The 19,628-nt window shown below is 48.9% G+C and overlaps 1 long non-coding RNA gene across 3 annotated transcripts in view; it reads right to left on the reverse strand.

Annotated features, from left to right (window-relative positions):
• Positions 1–2,067: 2,067 nt before the first annotated feature.
• The window catches only part of LOC119970414, a 224,513-nt gene continuing 206,952 nt past the window's right edge, over positions 2,068–19,628 (reverse strand). For all 3 annotated transcript variants that reach the window (XR_005461610.1, XR_005461611.1, XR_005461609.1), the window contains 2 exons: positions 3,103–4,623; positions 2,068–2,770 (listed from right to left, as the gene is read on the reverse strand). This is a non-coding gene — a long non-coding RNA (uncharacterized LOC119970414). The remainder of the gene's footprint in view (positions 2,771–3,102; positions 4,624–19,628) is intronic.

The raw sequence follows: 19,628 nt of genomic DNA on the forward strand, positions 1-19,628 counted from the left end.
TGAAGTGAAACTGTCACAAGTTGTTTCACCGACAAAGTAGAATGAGAAGTGTTTCATCTCATCAGTCGGAGTTGGATTTGAACCCAGATCCCAGAGGTGAAAAGTCTGTTCCATCGCAACTACATTATTGCATACTGTAACATATCCTAGATCGTGATTCTGCTTATTCAGCTGTGTTAACATACAGGCAAGTTTTGGAATGATACAAATCAGTAGACTTGTTAGATCTTGCATTAGATATAATTTGCCGGGTACTTAATTCGATTGCAAGAATAATTTACAAAGATTGGCAGACTTGCTGACATTCTCAAGCCCAACACACCACAAATGCAATGATATTCCACCAGTTACACAATTCCTTGCATTATTCTGTATTGTTACCCTTAAATAATACTTTCCCGCTCACATACATAAATCATAGTCCTCAAAATGCACATCAGTAGCACCTTAATTTTTGAGCTATAGGTGCCTTTTCAGTACAGGTACCGGACCCTGTATCCGAGAAGTTTGGGATTGGATATATGCCGGATTTGGGGATATTACGGATTTTGGGTCCCAGCCTTGCATGTACTTATAATACATATAGGCCCATAACTTCCATGTATCAGCAGAAAGCCATGGCCCGCCGATATTGATTTTAAAAAGTGCCCACTGAGCAGCGCTCAAAAATCGCAATGAACTTTCCGATTCCAGCAGGATTCCAGCAGCAACCTTGGGCCTGTGCAGGCCAGAGTAAGGTGCTGTTTGAGTGAAGCCACGCCCCCTTGTGATGGGAGAACTAGGGGAATGTGAATTATGGTCAGGGATTTAAACTGCATGTTTGAACTGAAGAATAGCTGATTTCACAATTATTTTAAAGGTATATTTAAGTTATTTTTAGTTTTTTTTGTTCAGGCAATGCTATTGTTATTGGTTCTTTTAAAGTATTTTAACTTTTTTTTATGATCGAGGATGATAATTATTTAATATTTATAAGTGATCGTAGGTTTTGCTATTTATTTTAAATCTGTGAAACTACTGTTAAAATCTGCACTATATTATTATATAACTTTATGTGTGGCATACATAAATGTGTTCATATGTTTTAATTTAGAATAAGGCAACTGAAAATTCAGGTGGGAAAAAGGTAAGTCAGAACTTTTCAATTAAGAAACAATGTAGATTCTTGAAGCAGGACAAAATGTAAATAACACCATCTCCTTACAGTCCTGCAGAAGGGGTCATGAAATGCTGTTACAAGATGGTTCTGACCTGGTCATAAGATTTAAAAAGGGTCCCCCTGGGTTTTTTTTTAGCTGTCACTGTCCTTGGGCGGGATTCTCTGACCCCCTCGCCGGGTCGGAGAATCGCCCGGGGCCGGTGTCAATCCCGCCCCCGCCGTGTCCCGAATTCTCCGCCACCCGAGATTCGGCGGGGGTGGGAATCGGTTTGCGCCGGTCGGCGGCCCCCCCCGGCGATTCTCCGGACCGCGATGGGCCGAAGTCCCGCCGCTGACAAGCCTCTCCCACCGGCGTGGATTGAACCACCTCTCTTACCGGCGGGATTGGCGGCGCGGGCAGACGCCGGGGTCCTGGGGGGGGGGGGGGGGCGCAGGGCAATCTGACCCCGGGGGGTGCCCCCACAGTGGCCTGGCCCGTGATCGGGGCCCACCGATCGGCAGGTGGGCCTGTGCCGTGGGGGCACTCTTTTTCTTCTGCCTTCGCCATGGTCTTCACCATGGCGGAGGCGGAAGAGACCCCCTCCTCGGCGCATACACGGACTTACGCCAGCCGGCGGAATGGTAACCACTCCGGCGTGGGCCTAGCCCCTCCAACACGCCGGGACCCCCCCGCCCCGCAGGGTATCCCGGCCCTTGTAACATCTATTATTTTTTTATTTGTGTTTATTATTATTATATTTCTGCCTTGTTTTACTTCAACTATGTCATTCATTTATAATTATCTCATAATTAAAGGTTGCGTTTTGATGTTTCAATAAGACATTTGTAGAAGCTTGTAAAGTTTAATTTAACAGATTTATTAAATAAAATATTATAAATACAAAACTTTGATACCATGTTAACTTAAAGTTTAACATTAGCAGGTGCAGTATGACATTTTGTTTACTAACTACGTCAGCTTTTCCAAATTTCAGGCAGTAAAATATTTTTTCACTTTAACACAATGATCAATAAAATACATGTTTTACTTGAACACAATGGGTCTTTCTGTAAATAGGGGAGGGAAGGAGGGTTCACTGTCCAAAATAAGCAACTGTCAGGTGATCTCAAACTGCCCTTACATCACCTGGAGCCTGGGCTTCCTCACTTGCACCATGAGTTATGTCTACATCAGGCTCCATATTGTCATCCTCTAGCTCCTGCATTTGTGGCAAGTAATCTTCTAATACCATGCTGAAAGGACCCAGGCGCAAAGAAATGCAGCGCTGTCGTGATTTTCACCTCCACTGTTAAGGCAGTACAGCAGTTAGAGTCCAGCTTCAGGTCTTCCTTCAACATTTCACAAAGGTGGCCGATTTCTTCCTTACAGAAGCACGGTCTTCTGGCATATATCTCCTCTGACATCATTTCACATGATGTCCTTTGCGTGTACACACTTAGGGGTGGGTAATTGATTCATTTCCTCTCCAGATCTTCTCTCAGGATCCCTGTACCGACACTGAAGCCTCAAAAGAACTTCAGTGATTTTAAGAAGACAAGCTAGAAGTATGATGTACCAGCAGAGGTGAAGCATGACTACAGATTTTGAATCTGAACTGGATTCTGCAACATCTGTTAAAGAGATAGTTCACGTTAGCTTACAGGAGGTTTGCATACATCAACTAAGGCATTAAACATTCCTAAAGCATTTGAAGTAATCACTGAGGCTTGTAATTATCAACATTACATCAGGGAGACTCTTAAACAACACAGCTTAAAATACATTGCAAAATCCAAATGTACTTTCACTGAAGCTTATTAGATATACTCCAAACCCACTTTATATATTAAAGCACATTTTAATAGAATTAACAGCCTCATGAAAAAGCAGAGTTATATATATTTCTTTCACTTGATGTGCATTTCAAACATCTTATAAACACTATTACAAAAGATTAACCCACCTAACAAATCCTCTCCAAAGTCTTTTGCCTCTGCTTGCTTATTCTGGAAGCGAAAGAGAACATGCAAATAATCAGACGTAAGTACTTCCCTGACATTGGGGCAAGCAAGTTAAGCTATTGCTGTCCCATGATTTCACATTCAGCTTCTGCAGAATAGGACTTGCAGGAAAATACTTTCAAAGAACAGGATTGAAAGGTTGAACTTGGTATGCTTTGAGCATGCATATCTGTGCATCGGGACTTCCACATAGTCCTGACGCAGGTTTGCGGCATGCGCTTTCCATACACCAGCACGAAACAAGGAAGTTATGGGCCAAGATAAAGTATGAAAAATATAGAATAAAAGGGTTTTATTCAAGTTGCTGCCCAGGGTGCCAGCTTCGAACGTTGCTGATTTTTGGGTCCTTCCAGATTTTGGGTCGCTTGTTAAGGGGTTCGGTGCCTGAAGCAAACTAACATCCGCATTATGTGTGTACACCTCTGGGATGGGACGCATCAGGCAAAATGTTAGGTACCATAGAGGAGATCAAACTGCTCAAGAAGGGTGCAACATGTAGGAGAGCTCTTAACCCGTCCCACACCTACCTTGCCTCTGTCACAAACCATCACACCGTCCTCCTAGCCACAATGCAAAAATAAAAGCCATCACAAAGCAAACATGCCAAGTCAAATTTAAGAATAAAACCATCTAAAATTCCACACAAAAGTCAGCTGGTCACCCTTTCCCCTGCCCTGTGTGTGCCTTGCCGGCAGGCTGCCTGGCAACAGTAAGGGCACTGGAGGAGCTAAACGAATTCTAACAAGAGTGTGGACGACAAGTCCATTCTCTCAATGAGACTCCTGAGGGGTAGTGTCACAGTGATCCTAACAATCTGTTGGAGGACAGATTACTGGACTGATTGACATCCTGCAAGCTCTTTTGAATGCTGGCAACAAGCTGAGCGTGCATGGCTTCAGTTGAAGCTTCCTCTTCGACATTGCCTGACTTCTGCTTGAGCTGGAATGAAATGTGAGACAGCAGTTGTTTCATCGTTGGCTTGACAAATGTGGTAAAGGAGTTGGCCACTACTTCTATACTGGAAAGAATGGGCTCCTAGCTCTGCACAAAGCCCTCTGTTAAGTTGTTGCCAAGCTCCTCCATGCTCTTTAACATCAATCGCAGGCTTTCTGGAAGACTCCCCAACACAGCAAGCATTTTATTTTGCAAACACAGCAGCATTTTCCTGTACAGCATCCCATTAAAGTCCTCATCTAAGCTCTCTGTAGCAGCTCATATGTGCAATCTTGCCCTCTGGCAAGCTCAGACTTGCACAACACTTTCCCCTGCCTTGGGTGCTCCTGGTAACACCTTATGTGCAGATCATTCCTCCAAAGTACCCTCAGCAGCACGTGCAGTGTCAGTATCTGAGTTGTAGGCTGCGACCGTGAAGTTCACTGATGACGTTTGTTCATCATCAGTATCTTTTTCTTCCACTTCTCCCTCATGCACCACCGCCCAATCACATTGTAGTTTTTTGATATCTGAAATGAGAAAAGCACTGTTGCAGTTAAGCCTTGGAGATATGCAAGAAAGGCACACCAGTTTTTATGCGTACAGGAGCTTTATTTACAATGTTTTAAAATGTTTGCTCTTGTGCTTATAACTCCTAACCTTCTTTCAGTCTTTCTTTTTAAGTGGCCAGATTCAGGCTTAACTAATCATACCCAGTGAGCAGTCAATAGACATGTATTCAAACAAAGAACAATTGAACACTAGACGCACTATGATAGGGTTGTGCTGAGGGAGGAGGGGAATGCAGGAGGTTCTTTCCTACACTATCTGCAGTTTTTGTAGGATGAGTGGCAAGTAAAATGTCAGAAGGATACTCAGGTGTGATTAGAATTTCAGCTTCACTGGTTTTTGCTTCACAGATGACCCCAGTCTTCTTTTAATTTATGCAATTTTTGCAATTCACTAGTTCTATCATTGTCAGGTTTAAGATACATATCATCTATAGAACAGAGCTACATCATATTAATTTCAGTGGACTCAAATTTTCCAGATTCTGCAGGGGGCGGGTAATTTATTCCACCAGGAACTGCCTGTGGTGGTATGAATGGGAGCACTGCCATTGGTGCAGAGCATTGGTTTCCCATTGGCTCTGGCTGGTCATGTGCCTCTCGTCTGATTGGCTGGGACTAGTCATGTGACTGCTCACCAATTGGTCAGAGGCAAGTAGACCCCGCCTCCGAGGTGGGGTATAAGTACCCAGAGTTCTCGGCGGTCGGCCTTTCTCTGTAGTCGACCACCGGGCTAACAACTAGTTGATTAAAGCCAAAGTTTGGATCTTCATCGTGCCTCGCGTCCAATTGATGGTATATCACTGCCCAAGTGGTGAAGTTTCAAATTAACCCCACTGTCTCCTCACCCAACTCTTCAAATTCCTACTGATGCTCTTCCCCCTCCAACTCAATGCATAGTGGTACTCACAGTACTCATTGCATTACATTCAAGTTGACCATCTTTCTCCCTTCAATATTTTCAGATCAGGTTTCTGCCACCCATCCCCAGATCATACTGTCACTCTCCATTCCCACGCCCTTCACTTCCTTCCCAGATGAAGCACTACTCTTAGTTTCTGCCCCATTACCATTTCCCTCTTCATTTCATTGCTCCTTCATGCCTATCCATTAAGTCTTTTCCTTCTTTTCATTCTCCCCACCATTGATACCGCTTCCAGTCCTGCATTCCTGTCCATTCCCCTTTTCCTACCCAAATCCTGCTGCTAATGGACTGAACTGGGAATCCATTCTTCTCCTGCTGTTAATGGCAATGATTGTGACTACTGTAGGTGGGAGCTCCTGTTCTCACAATAGTTCCCATCGACGGGGTAAAGTGGCCTGAATCCCTTCCATTAGTGCTGTCGGAAAAAGAGGAAACTGGGTCTACTTCATTAATCACTGGATTTGCACAGAAAGAGAGTAGTGGTTGTGAAAAGAGTCATAAATATTGTCCTGGACTAAAACAGGTTACGGCGCCATATCAAATAGCTGTTTGTGGGACCTCACTATGCACAAATTGCCTGCTATGCTTCCTACATTACCATAATAACTATATTTCAAAATCACTTCATTAGCTGTAATGTGCTTTGAGAAGTCTTTAGCTTATGAAAGGTGATGTATAAATGTAGTTAAGGCTTTTTTATTTTTAATAAGGTGAGAAGGTACTGGTTTTCACTGTCTGAGCCCTAAAACCCTAATGTCAATATGAAACGCTGATGATTGAAATGTATGTAATCTTTAGCTGTTACTGCATGTAATCCTGACAATTAGAAATTCTCATTTTGTTTACTGTGTTAAATGAAGAAGAGAATCCCGGATAGAAATTAGTCACAGGAGAAGAAACCAATAACTTTTGACCTCTAACCCTGACTGAGAAGGAGACCCCCAAAATCCTGGGAAAGGAAGTTGTGAAGGGCTAAGGAGATGGGGAATTTGAAGACTTGTCATCATCTCAGCTTTCAATAGAAACTTCGACTGTTCTTCCTTTTAAGTCCTATTCTCTAATTTACTTACTGTCAATAAGGCAAAAGTCCATTAATGTGTCAGTCACTCATTCCATTGAAAACTAAGAGCGAAGGCTACTCATGAACGCACCGCTGTAACCTGCCTTTCTTGAATGCTGACTTTGGGCACTTATACTTCAACCCCTAAGAACATCATCTTATTTAAGTGTCAGCTTTGGCCAAATGGTAGCACTCGCATGTCGAAGTCAGAAGATTGTGGGATCAAGCCCCATTCTAGAGACTTTACTTCATTATCTAATACTAAGGAGTGTTGCTGTCGGTGTGCTTAGTTTTTTAAAAATATGCATTAAACCTAGGCCTGTCTACCTAATCAGGTTGATCTAAATTTCAGATGCCGCTATTAGAAGAATAGGATATCCCGAAGGAAGAGGAGGTGATGGTGCCCTGCCTGTGACTCCTGCAGGGGAGGTGCCGGAACACCGCATCACCTATGTCTTACCCCTCCTGTCCCTGGCGCATCACATCGACACCGGGCAGAACTTTGCGGCACCACACCACCTGGGACACCCAAGCAACATCCAGGCCTCATCGCCCCAGAAGACGGCCGCCACAGGGGACCCAGGTCGCAAAGCGGGAACCACGGCAGGCCGCCTCCACTCCCGACGTACCATCTGGGAATCCACCTAGATGTAGCGTTAGGGCCCGTAAGGCCAGAAAAGTAGACATCAGCTAAGTTGGCATGGGTTCAAAGTACTGTATAGCACAAACCTGTATATATTTGTTCACATTAATCACCTGTGCACATTGTTACAACCTGCCTCGATACTTTGTTAGAAGGGTGTGAGGGGTGGGCGCAGCAGAGAGGGTGCAGGGGAGTGGTGGGTGGGAGCAGAATGGATGGGCGGTGTAGGTGGGATTGGCCCGGTGACCAATGGTTCAGTGCTCACCATCCCCATCTCCGCAAGCCCAGGGATTCAATGGCACTGTGTGATGCGATGGGCAGCTCGCATGCAGTGATCACCCAGGTGGACGGTGGAAAGTGTTACTGTGGTCAGGAGTTAGACGTTGTCAAACGATGCGGAGCACCAGAGCTCATCCCAGAGCAGGCTGTCATCATTCCACCATCCCATGAACCAGACCCGTGTTACTGCCAACCCAGGGCCCACATCTCGCAGTGAGGCAGGTAGAAATCATGGAGGGGACTGCAAGCGGGGGACGGGGGTGGGTGTAGCAGGGAGGGTGTTCATGGGAGGGGTGGCCAGAGGGGTGGGGTGGCATTGGGATGCAATGTTTGTGCCCCTGGCCATTCACCCTAATAATAATAATTGTTATTAGTGTCACAAGTAGGCTTACATTAACACTGCAATGAAGTTACTGTGAAAAGACGCCAGTCGCCACACTCCGGCATCTGTTTGGTACACTGAGAGAAAATTCAGATTATCCAAATTACCTAACAGCACGTCTTTCGGAACACCCGGAGGAAACCCACACAGACACGGGGACAACGTGCAGACTCTGCACCGACAGTGATCCAAGCTGGGAATCCTAGTCTGTGAACCTGCAGGTAATTAGAGCGCCCCATGCACGTTGGCCCTGGTGCACACGTTGTATAGCCTCCCGAGCCTCAAGTCCTGCCCATCCTCGCCCTCCCCTGCACCTTCCTCGTCGGACGAGGACTGTCATTCATTGTCCTCCTCCAGCACGTTGCCCCTCTGCTGCACGATGTTGTGGAGAACACAGCAGGCCACCACGATGTGGGAGACCCTCTCAGCACTATACTGGAGGAGTGGTCCTGGCACCTGAACCGCATCTTCCGGATGCCACTTGATCACGCCCCTGGTCGCAGCATTGGCATCATTGTAGCAGGTCTCCACGTCGGTCTGTGGCTTGCAGATAGATGTCATCAGTCACGACCGCAGCGGATAACCCCTGTCGCCCAGGAGCCAATTTCCCCAGCCAGGAGGCACCACAAAGAGGCCAGGAACCGTCGAGTGTGTCAGGATGTATGCGTTGTGGATAATAATAATCTTTTTAGTGTCACAAGTAGACTTACATTAACACTGCAGTGAAGTTACTGTGAGAATCCCATAGTCGCCACACTCCAGCACTTGTTCGGATACACTGAGGGAGAATTCAGAATGTTCAATTCACCGAACAAGCACGTCTTTTGGGACTTGTAGGAGGAAACTGGAGGACCTGAAGGAAACCCACACAGACACGGGGAGAACGTGCAGACTCCGTACACACAGTGATCCAAGCTGGGAATCGAACCCGGGTCCCTGCCGCTGTGAAGCAACAGTGCTAACCTCTGGGCTACTGCCCGAATATCGGATGCAGACATGCATGTTTTGCATCTGATGGTCACCAGCTGCATGTTCACCAAGTGGAACCTCTTTCAGTTTGTGACTGTCATCTGCACGTACTCATAGGTGACATGCAACTCGTCGATCACCATCTGGACCCAGGAAATCTCGACGACGGTGGCGAACCTCGCTGCCCGGGCATCCTGGTAGGCTTGGTCCACATTGAAATGGAGGTCCACATTGTGCAACCGGGCATATAGGGCCTCCGTGGCACCACAGATACACCTGTGCAGCGGGCTCTGTGAGATTCCGAATAGGTCCCCATTTGGCTCTTGGAAAGGCCCCGTGGTGTAGACATTCAGGGCAACTGTCACCTTGACGACCACCAGGAGCGAGTGTCCTCCCCCATTCCCCCACGATGCAAGGTGCGCCATGATCTGGAAGATATGTAACACTGTCCCTCTGCTCAGCCAGAGCCTTCGACAGCATGCCCGGTCCAGTAGGTCCTCGAATGACAGGCGATGCCGGTACACACAAGGCCTCATGCGGCTCTTCCTTTGCACCTCCTCCACCTCAGCCTTCTGGGTGGCCAGCTCCCCATCCTCAGCGGCTGCCTCCTGCTCCTCTGGAGCAGGCTCTGCTGCTGCAACATTCTCATCCTCGAGCAGCTTCAGCTCGTACAGCCTCAGTGCGTCCCCCGGGGCTGCCGCAACAAGGAGGAAGGCCACCATTGCTGGCTGAATTCCAATATCCGTTGTCTGCAGGAGGTGAAAGGCTGACATGTTATAGCATGGTGCATACCACCTTGCCCACCCAGGTCCAACAGGGTACATGGTCACCCTGTTTGGCACACCGGACCCTGCCCCTGCATGTCCGCCTCCTCCTCCTCCCCCATCTCCGCACCCCTGGCCCAGTCAATGCCCAGCACTCTGCAGGAGTCTTGCCCTGGCACCTGTTCCTGCTTCCAGGGATATCATTGGCTGGTGCTACCCTTGCCAGCGGTGCACTCCGCGGCCCCCATACTGTGCTCCCCTGTGGGGCTACTAGTGGCATTGTCCATGGGTGGTATGGGTGATGCCCTACTGGCAGATGGTGGCCAGTTGGAGGGGGTGGTGTGAGCCCCAGTCCCGTGGGAAGGAGGTGACCTTGGCCCCAAAGCCCGACCCCATCCAGCCCGGCTACGCCCCACATACAGCCCTGGCTGGTGCCCCCCCCCCAATTCCCCATTAGCCCCGCCAGCGCCAGGACCTACAGCCCATGGTCACATCTCTGCATGTCCTACCTCCTCTCTCGCCCTCAGCAGCCACAGCGCCTGTTTCCCAATTTTTAAAAGCGCAAGTAAACCTCGTCGCCGGGAGTTCCTCCCAGTGAAGATGAAGCATCGAGCAGGCCCCGGAGAATACCGGGTCAGGCCTACTAATGATATGCAAACCGTGTTTACTGTGCGTGCGGAGTTAAAACATTTACGCTGCTGTTGAGGCACCGAAGAATTGCGATTTGGCAAGCACCCGGTGCCTGCCACGATTTTGGTGTCAAAACCGAGTCTCCACCCAATCGCCTTTCCCAATTTTCAGCGGCTGATGAAGAATCCCATCCTGTATGACTTCAAGAAGCAGTTAGATATAGCATTTGGGGTGAAGGGGACCAAAGGATATGAGGGGAAATGCTGGATTAGGCTATTAGTTGCATGATCGGCCATTATCATAATGAATGGCAGAGCAGGCTTGAAAGTGACCCAACAAGGTCTTGGGCAGGAAGAGAAAGCAATCCCATAACCGCCTCCTTTCAACTTTGCCCCCCCCCCCCAACTCTCCAACACCACCCCTCCTCCAACACCACCCCATGGCCGCTGAAAGCTGGGAGATCCCGCACCTGTGATCTACCCGGCTCGCCACGCCTGCCGAGATCCAATGTGATCTCGCGAGACATTGCAATGCACTGCCCAGGTGGCATTTCCAGCTGACATGGGGATTGCCTGGGTGCCAAGTTGGCACGGCCGAGGTGCCAAGCTGGCATTTGTTTTTCACTCGCGATCGGGGGTGTCTGATCTGGGTGCTGAGAGGTGCAGGGGGCCAAGGACCCTCCCATAGTGTCCTCGGCTGGAGGGGGAGGGGGGGAGGCTGGGGATTGTTTTGGGGGCCTCGGAGATCAGGGAGGCACTTAAAAAATGGACGTAGGGAAGTTGTTTCCATTAGCAGGGGAGACTAGGACGCGGGGGCACAGCCTTAGAATAAAAGGGAGTCACTTTAGAACAGAGATGAGGAGAAATTTCTTCAGCCAGAGAGTGGTAGGTCTGTGGAATTCATTGCCACAGAGGGCGGTGGAGGCCGGGACATTGAGTGTCTTTAAGACAGAAATTGATAAATTCTTGATTTCTCGAGGAATTAAGGGCTATGGGGAGAGAGCGGGTAAATGGAGTTGAAATCAACCATGATTGAATGGTGGAGTGGACTCGATGGGCCAAATGGCCTTACTTCCACTCCTATGTCTTATGGTCTTATGGTCCTGATCTCTCGCTTCACTTGGGCGTTCGGCGAGCGGAGTTCCTCACTGTACAAAACGGTGCTATGTGCGGCCACGCTTTCCCCGTTCAGGTCTCTTATACAACACGAGTTGCGTTGAATAGCCATGTGTTTCTCGGCACTGCGAACGCTAGGAAACATGTGACTAAAAGCGCTCGTTAGGGAACTTTGTTTCCTTTTGGGAGAATCGCGCCCTTAGACTCCAGGGGCTGTTTGCAGATTCTGTCCTGTCCACTGCAGCCTCTGACGCTGCTGGGACAAGAGAACTGCTGGCCAAGCAGATTGGCTGACAACTTCCTCCTGATTGAGGGGCGGAAGTCACGCCTCCAGCCAATTGACATTTATTTGAGCAGTACATGGCTGTGAGGCAGCCAGTATTGGTGGCAATACTCTCCTCAGGTGGTGTGAAGGAAAACTCTGCCATCGTAAAAATCCTCTGAGTTTACAGCGCACATGTGTTTGAGCGCAGTTACAGCAGAAACCTCATGCCAAACAATTACAAGTATGGTGTATAATTTAAGTGCTCTTAACTTAAGTAAAGTAAGCTGTCAGCATTGACAGTAATTGCATCTGCATCTGCTTCTTGTTTTCTGGATTAGTATTGTGCACTTAGTGATTATCTCCCACTGCTCTTAAAATGTACTCTTTCTGTTGCTTGGCTAGCAGAAGATTCAGTATTTTCTTTCAGTTTTGTGGTCACTCAGATCAAACCACTGGCAATTATCTTCAGATGCCAACCCTGTACAAAATATAACTTTAACAACACCTTTTCCTGTATCTTTCAGGAAATGGTTGTGTTTGGTTCTAACTCCGGTCATTCAATTTTCCATTGCATACGCCTGGGACTAAAGTAGTTCCAATATTTAATGGAGATGTTGTTTTACATATCGGCATTCAACTCATTTAGCTTTTATTGCACAGTCGTTCCCTATTATGGTTAACAGTGACACAAAGTTTGGAAATCTAACTAAACCGCAGCAGAATCCAGGGATCATGACATACATCTCTTGCTTTTTGCACTGACTGCTCCAACCTTGCATGTTTTTCCATGTGAATTCTTCCTTCATTACAGAAGACAGACCAAAAGTATTCATTATGATGAGGCATAACTACTAAGTTGAACTGAGAGACAGAATCAAAGGCCTAGAAATGAGTGGAGTCTTCTTTTCAAGCAAAACCAGAATTATTATTATTATTGGCATCTGTCCATCTCAGGAGATGACTGATTGCACCCGGGGTCTGTGACCCTTCTGTATTGAACATCGTCTGTTGTAGCTGTAAAGGCTGATTCATGACTGGGAGCCCCTTCCACAGCTGGCACAGATGAATAGCTATGGCTGAGGTCAACTGATATTTTTTCCTTTGGGTGGGCTCTCTTTTTCGCAGTCTGGTCATTTTTTTTGTCGTCTATTTTTTCAATACCCTTTCTGACTGCTTGTCTTCAGGCATTCCAATGAGCGGCAAGGACTTCCCATGCATCAACTCTGATCCCAGACAACTAGATCAGGGGTTTTCAAACTCAGGGTCGCAACCCAGGTTTCAGAGGGCATTCCCGATCCAAGAGGAATGCTCAACGGTCGCGACCGGCTTTTAAAATGCCGGCCGTGACACACTTTTGAGATTGCCGGGCATCCCACGCATGGGTGCTGGACCAAGCATTGCGCAGGCCCAGAATCCAGCGTGGTGGAGTACCTTCTCCTGACATCAGCGTGCTGTCCAGAGCCAGCTTTGCTCAACAAACACCAGAGCAGCGACAGAGAGCAGGTCACGCGCCCGGTACACTGACGTCACATGTTCTGGGCGTGTGAGAGATTCCTCCATTTTGCAGCCACCAGCAGTGATGGTTTGAACTTTTGAGCCTCTGATGAACAACCCAGAAAGTAGAAGCTGAAAACAGGAACAGAGCAGCATAAAGATGATTACTTGAGGAATGGGTTATTGATTGTGCCACTGCAAAACAGGATTCAAAGTTCATGTGTTAGATGCAGGGAAGCACTGGCAAATGAAAGTTTAAAAACCCTCACAGCTTCAAAGACATTTGAAGACTAAACATGGTGAGTTTGATCACAAACTTCTTAATTTTTTTCAATGGATGCAGTAAGATCTTAAATCATCAGCTGACGTCATTATCCAAAAAGTAACACTGAATAACAAAACAAGTGAGAGTGTGAGGATGAAGCAGGCTCACCTGTCAAATTAAAGGTAAGTGAAAATGCTGGGTCGCAAAGGTAGGCCGGCGTGGGTCATGAAGGTCAGCCAGTGTAGGTCCCAAAGGATGGTGGGTTGGTAGAAATGTTTGAAAAACACTAAACTATATACATCCTTGTATCACAGATGTGTGTAAGCTGTTGATCTTGTGTTGTTAGCAAGCTCGCCAAAGTCTTTGGGAATGCAGTCATCATCCATTCAGCAGATATGACCCAGCCAATGGAATCACCATTGACTCAAGGGAGCAAACATGCTGGATAACCCTGGAAGTGCTGGTGTACTTCACTGCTCAGTACTCTGTCTTGCCAAGAAATGTCCAATATTCATCTGAAGCGACAGAGGTGGAAGTTGTTTGTTGTTTTTCTTGGCTTGCAAGTTAGGCCCTTAATTTATATGTTTAGATATCTAACGGTTCTTGAAGTACTGCTTTCTAAAAAAACAACTTACATTTATAGCATGCTTTTCAATACCTCAGGAAATTTCAAAGCACTTTCCAGGCAATTAAATACTTTCGACGGACCATCACTTTTGTAATGTCAAAAACGTAGCAACTGATTTGCACACAGCAAGCTCCCAGAAATACAAATACAGATAATCTATTAGGCTATTTTAGTGATGTAAATTGAGGGATAAATATCAGCCAGGACACTAGTGATAACCCTCTTGCACTTCTTTGGAATAGGGCCATGGGATCTTGTACATCCACCAGAGAGAGTGAGCAGGGTCTTGATTTAATAACACATCTGAAACGCACCCCCAACAGTGTAACATAAAGATGTCAGCCCAGAGTTTTATGCTCATGTCTTTGGAGTGGGACCTGAATCCACGACCTTCTGATTGGTGGAAATGAGAATCTACCCCTGCAATCGAGCCATGGCTGACATTTTATAAAATGAATTTGAGAAAAGTGGATAATTTCCTGAGAATAGGGCACACTCGTTTCTATGGGCTTGTGAGTATGTAAATCACACAAAACAATGGTTGCAGCAAATATTTTTTAAAATCTGATTGCTGCAAGAAAGGAGATGCTTATATTTACTGTTATAACCTGCCTGCTTACCATTGGCTGGGGACTAATGACAATCCCACAATCCTATGGGAGTATGAGCTTCCCCAATAAGGGGGGCGGAGAAATCATTAGCAGACTCCCTGCATAAATAGAGCTGGCCAGTTTGGAACCAGGGAGAGAGAGGAGTGGACAGCAAGGGAAGTTGTTGTTGCTGCTGTTGTGTATATATGTTATTGTAAATAAATGTTATTTCTTTGTATCCTGAAAACTCGTGCTGGATTCTTCGTGGCCCTCACAAAACTGGCGACAAAGGTTAAAGTGAATAGCGGTCTACACTGCTGAAGCCACCTCCCTGGATTTTTGTTGGATACAGGTTGGAAGTTGTTTTCTATTACACCATGCCTCTGTATGGACGTTTGGATGTTTTTGATGCTGCATGCGTAAAGCTGGAACCAGTACGCACAAAGGATACGTTACTATTTCCGGGCAAACAACATCACTGAAAACAAGCGGCAGGTGGTCATATTGCACATATTGGGGTGATTAGGAGCCTTACGTACCCAGCTGCGCCGGACACCAAAACGTTTGATGAACTTGTGAACTAGTGGGGCAACATGTTAACACAACCCCATCCACGATAGTCCAACATTACTGGTTTAATACCGCTGAGAGGACCGCAGGAGAATCCCTTGCCGACTTTCTACCCAGGCTACGCAGGATTGCGGAGTACTGTGACTATGGTGAGACCTAGTCAGAAATGTTACGCGACCGTTTGGTTTGCGGTATTAACAATGCGGCCACACAGAGAATGTTGTTAGCCGTGCCAGCATTGACTTTTCAACAGGCCATTCAAATAGTATTGTCCCGAGAGAGCGCAGAACGAGAAGTGCAGGAGCTACAGGGATTGGAGCTGCATGCCTTGGGGCGTAACCCCTTCCGTCCAAAAGCATCCACCCACGCCCCTGCGGTACCTTGGCCGAGACGACGTCCGGATCGACGCCAGTGGCCGTCAGACATTCCTCCCCGAAGGGAGCCTTCTCCAGAACCAATGGATGAGGAGCCATGTCCGTGTCAGACTTGTAGGCGCCGACCCCGTCGTGGACGCCGGTCCTGGGGGCGCCAGAAGCGCCGTCGTTCTGACCGAAACTCGGGCCAGCCCAGGGGCCGTACCTTTCATTTGGATGAACCTGCGGCGACTACTCCCGAGGACGTGGAGATGGAGGATGACTGCCTGCAGCTGCATTGTGTGGCAGCTCCCCGTGTGGCCCCCATTAAAGTGACAGCACGGGTCAATGGTCACCCACTTGAGATGGAGTTGGACACTGGCGCAGCGGTCTCCATGATTGCCCAGAGGACATTCGACCGCATCAAGCAGACCCTTACAGACCTTTACATTGACCGACACACAGGCCAGGTTGGCCACCTATACGGGGAACCATTGGACATTGCAGGAACTACGATGATCCCTGTTGTTTATGGACGCCAGGAGGGGCGTTTCCCACTTATCGTGGAGCGCGGCCATGGGCCCAGCGTGTTGGGTCGGGACTGGTTGCGCCATTTGTGGTTGCAGTGGCAGCACATCCTCCAAACAGATTCTGGAGGGTTGACTGAGGTGCTAAGACGATACCCAGATGTATTCCAGCCCGGTTTGGGGAAAATAAAAGAGGCTGTAGCCCATATCCAAGTCAAACCAGGAGCCCCGCCGCGCTATTTCCGGGCGCGCCCGGTGCCTTACGCCTTGCTCGAGAAGATAGAAGGGGAGTTCACTCGTTTGGAGACTTTGGGTATTATCAGGCCCGTCCGTTTCGCTGACTGGACAGCACCAACTGTACCTGTAATGAAGCCAGATGCCACAATTCGCTTGTGTGGTGACTATAAACTTACAGTAAATACGACTTCCCGACTCAACCGATACCCAATGCCTCGCATAGAGGATCTCCACGCAAAGCTTACAGGCGGACTCTCGTTCACAAAATTAGATATGAGTCACGCCTACCTACAGTTGGAGCTGGACCCTGCCGCCCTGCCATATGTAACGATTAATACACACCGGGGCCTGAATGAATATACATGTTTGCCCTTTGGAGTATCCTCTGCCTGCGCTATTTTTCAACGCGTTATGAAGGGCATTTTGAGAGGTTTACCGGGTGTTGCTGTCCACTTAGATGAGCTTTTGATCACAGTGACGTCGGAGCAGGAACATTTGGAAAATTTGGAGGCTGTCCTTAGACGCTTTTCGGAGGCTGGAGTCTGTTTACGTCGCACAAAGTGCGTTTTTCAGGCGAACGAAGTAGTCTACCTGGGTTATCGGGTGGACCGCGAAGGTTTGCACCCCGTCGCAGAGAAGTTGCGCGCGATTCAACAGGCCCCCGCCCCGACTGACACTTTGCATCTTCGTTCGTTTCTCGGCCTCGTAAACTATTACGGGAAGTTCCTCCCCAATCTGGCAACTACGCTGGCCCCGTTGCACCTTCTGCTAACGAAGAATCACACCTGGGTTTGGGGTCAGTCACAAGAAACCGCTTTCCGGCGGGTAAAACAACAATTGTCGTCGTCTGGGTTACTAATCTACTATGATCCTGGAAAGCCTTGGCTCGTCACATGTGATGCATCCCCGTATGGTATTGGGGCCGTCCTGTCCCACAAGATGGAGAACGGGGCCGAGCGGCCGATAGCTTTCGCCTCCCGCACATTGACTGCAGCGGAAAAATAGTACGTGCAGATCGAGAAGGAGGGCCTGGCAGTGGTCTTTGCGGTGAAATGTTTCCACCAGTACGTATATTGCCGCCACTTCACTATCATGACTGATCATAAGCCTCTGCTGGGACTTTTCAGAGAGGATAAGCCAATACCGCCCATTGCTTCCGCACGGATCCAGCGCTGGGCTTTGTTGCTCGCTGCATACCAGTATTCTCTGGAGCACAAACCAGGAACCCAGATAGGGAATGCCGACGCACTGAGCTGATTGCCTTTATCGACCGGCCCCATGTCGACCCCCACGACCGGTGAGGTAGTTGCAACCCTATATTTTATGGACACCTTGCCTGTCACGGCGTCACAGATCCGTGAGTGGACCCAAACGGAGCCAGTCCTGTCAAAGGTTTGGCACATAGTCCTGTATGGTGGGCAGCATAGACAGCTCCCAGGCGAGTTGCGGGCATTTTCCTCCAAGCTGTCCGAATTCAGTGTGGAAGACAGCATCCTTTTGTGGGGGACGCATGTGATTGTCCCAGAAAAAGGACAGGAACTGATACTGAGAGACTTGCACAATGGGCATCCAGGTGTGACCAAAATGAAAATGTTTGCCCGGAGTTATGTCTGGTGGGCAGGCCTCGACACCGACATTGAGAAGGTGGCCCAAAACTGTTCCATTTGCCAGGAACATCAGAAGCTTCCGCCGGCCGCGCCCCTACATCACTGGGAATGGCCAGGGCTGCCTTGGGCGTGCTTGCATGCGGATTTTGACAGTCCTTTTCAAGGATCCATGTTCCTGCTATTAATCAACGCCCAATCTAAATAGCTAGAGGTGCATAAGATGGGAGGCACAACGTCCTGCGCAACAATCAAGAAGATGCGTTTGTCTTTCAGTACGCATGGCCTCCCCGAAGTGCTGGTCACGGACAATGGCACTCCATTCACAAGTGAGGAGTTTGCGAGGTTCATGAGGATGAACGGCATACGCTATATCCGCACTGCCCCTTACCACCCGGCTTCAAATGGGTTGGCGGAGCGCGCAGTGCAGACATTCAAACCAGGCCTAAAGAAGCAGTCTTCCGGATCGATGGACACGAGATTGGCTCGGTTTTTGTTTTCATATAGGACCACCCCCCATGCAGTGACTGGGGTAGCTCCCACAGAACTCCTAATGGACCGGAGACTTCACACCCGCCTTAGCGTGGTTTTCCCGGACATTGGCGCAAAAGTACGCCACACACAAGAACGGCAGGGACATGGTTTTTCTCGGCATCGGCCGATTCGGCAGTTTACGCCCGGTGACCGTGTTCGTTCAGAATTTTGCTGGTGGTGCCTAGTGGGTCCCTGGCGTAATCGTTTGCCAAACGGGCCCTATCTCTTACCAGGTACAAGCCCAGGGGCGTCTCCAGTGCAAACATGTAGACCATGTTCTGTCCAGAAAACTATCCCTGCCAAAGATTCCCTGCGTCAGGAGCTCATTTCTACAGCCGCAGAGACCAGACACAATGGAAAATATTCCTCACAATCTTCCTCTGGTGTCTCACTCAAAGCCTGCGCAGGTCGTGACAGAACCGCGTGGAGATAAAGACGGCGAGATGGCGGAGGCAGCAGACTCTGACTCCAAGATGGAGACACTAGGGGCGCAATTCTCTGCTGCCCACGACGGGTCGGAGAATAGCGGGAGGGCCTTCCCAACATTTTTCCCGACCTCCCGCTATTCTCCCCCCCCCCCCCCACATGAATCGCTGCTCGCCGTTTTTTACAGCGAACAGCGATTCTCCCCTGGCCGATGGGCCGAGTTCCCAGACCTTTACAGCCGTTTTCACGAACTCAAACACACCTGCTCTCACCGTTCGTGAAAACGGCCGCAAAGTGCCATTCCGGACAACCATGGCACCGATTGGCACGGCCGTGCCAAGGGTGGCATGGACCCGCGATCGGTGGGCACCGATCGCGGGCAGCGGGTCCGATACCCGCGCCCTCTTTGTTCCTCCGCCGCCCCGCAGGATCAGTCCGCGGGGCGGCTGAGGGGCATGACGGCCCGCGCATGCACAGATTTGACGCATATGCATGATGATGTCATCCGCGCATGCGCGGTTTGGAGCCGTCCAATCCGCGCATGCGCAGCTGATGTCATCGTGCGCGTCAGCCGCCGTGACGCTTAGCGCGCGGGCTTAGCGGCGGTCGCTAAACCCGCGATGCTGTGCTTCGCGGAGCCGCGCTGCTAGCCCCGCCCGGGGGGGAGAATCGGGTCCCGGGAGGGGGCGCGGAGGCTGCCGTGAAA

The sequence above is a fragment of the Scyliorhinus canicula genome, chromosome 8 (genome assembly GCF_902713615.1).
Source record: "Scyliorhinus canicula chromosome 8, sScyCan1.1, whole genome shotgun sequence".
Taxonomy (NCBI): domain Eukaryota; kingdom Metazoa; phylum Chordata; class Chondrichthyes; order Carcharhiniformes; family Scyliorhinidae; genus Scyliorhinus; species Scyliorhinus canicula.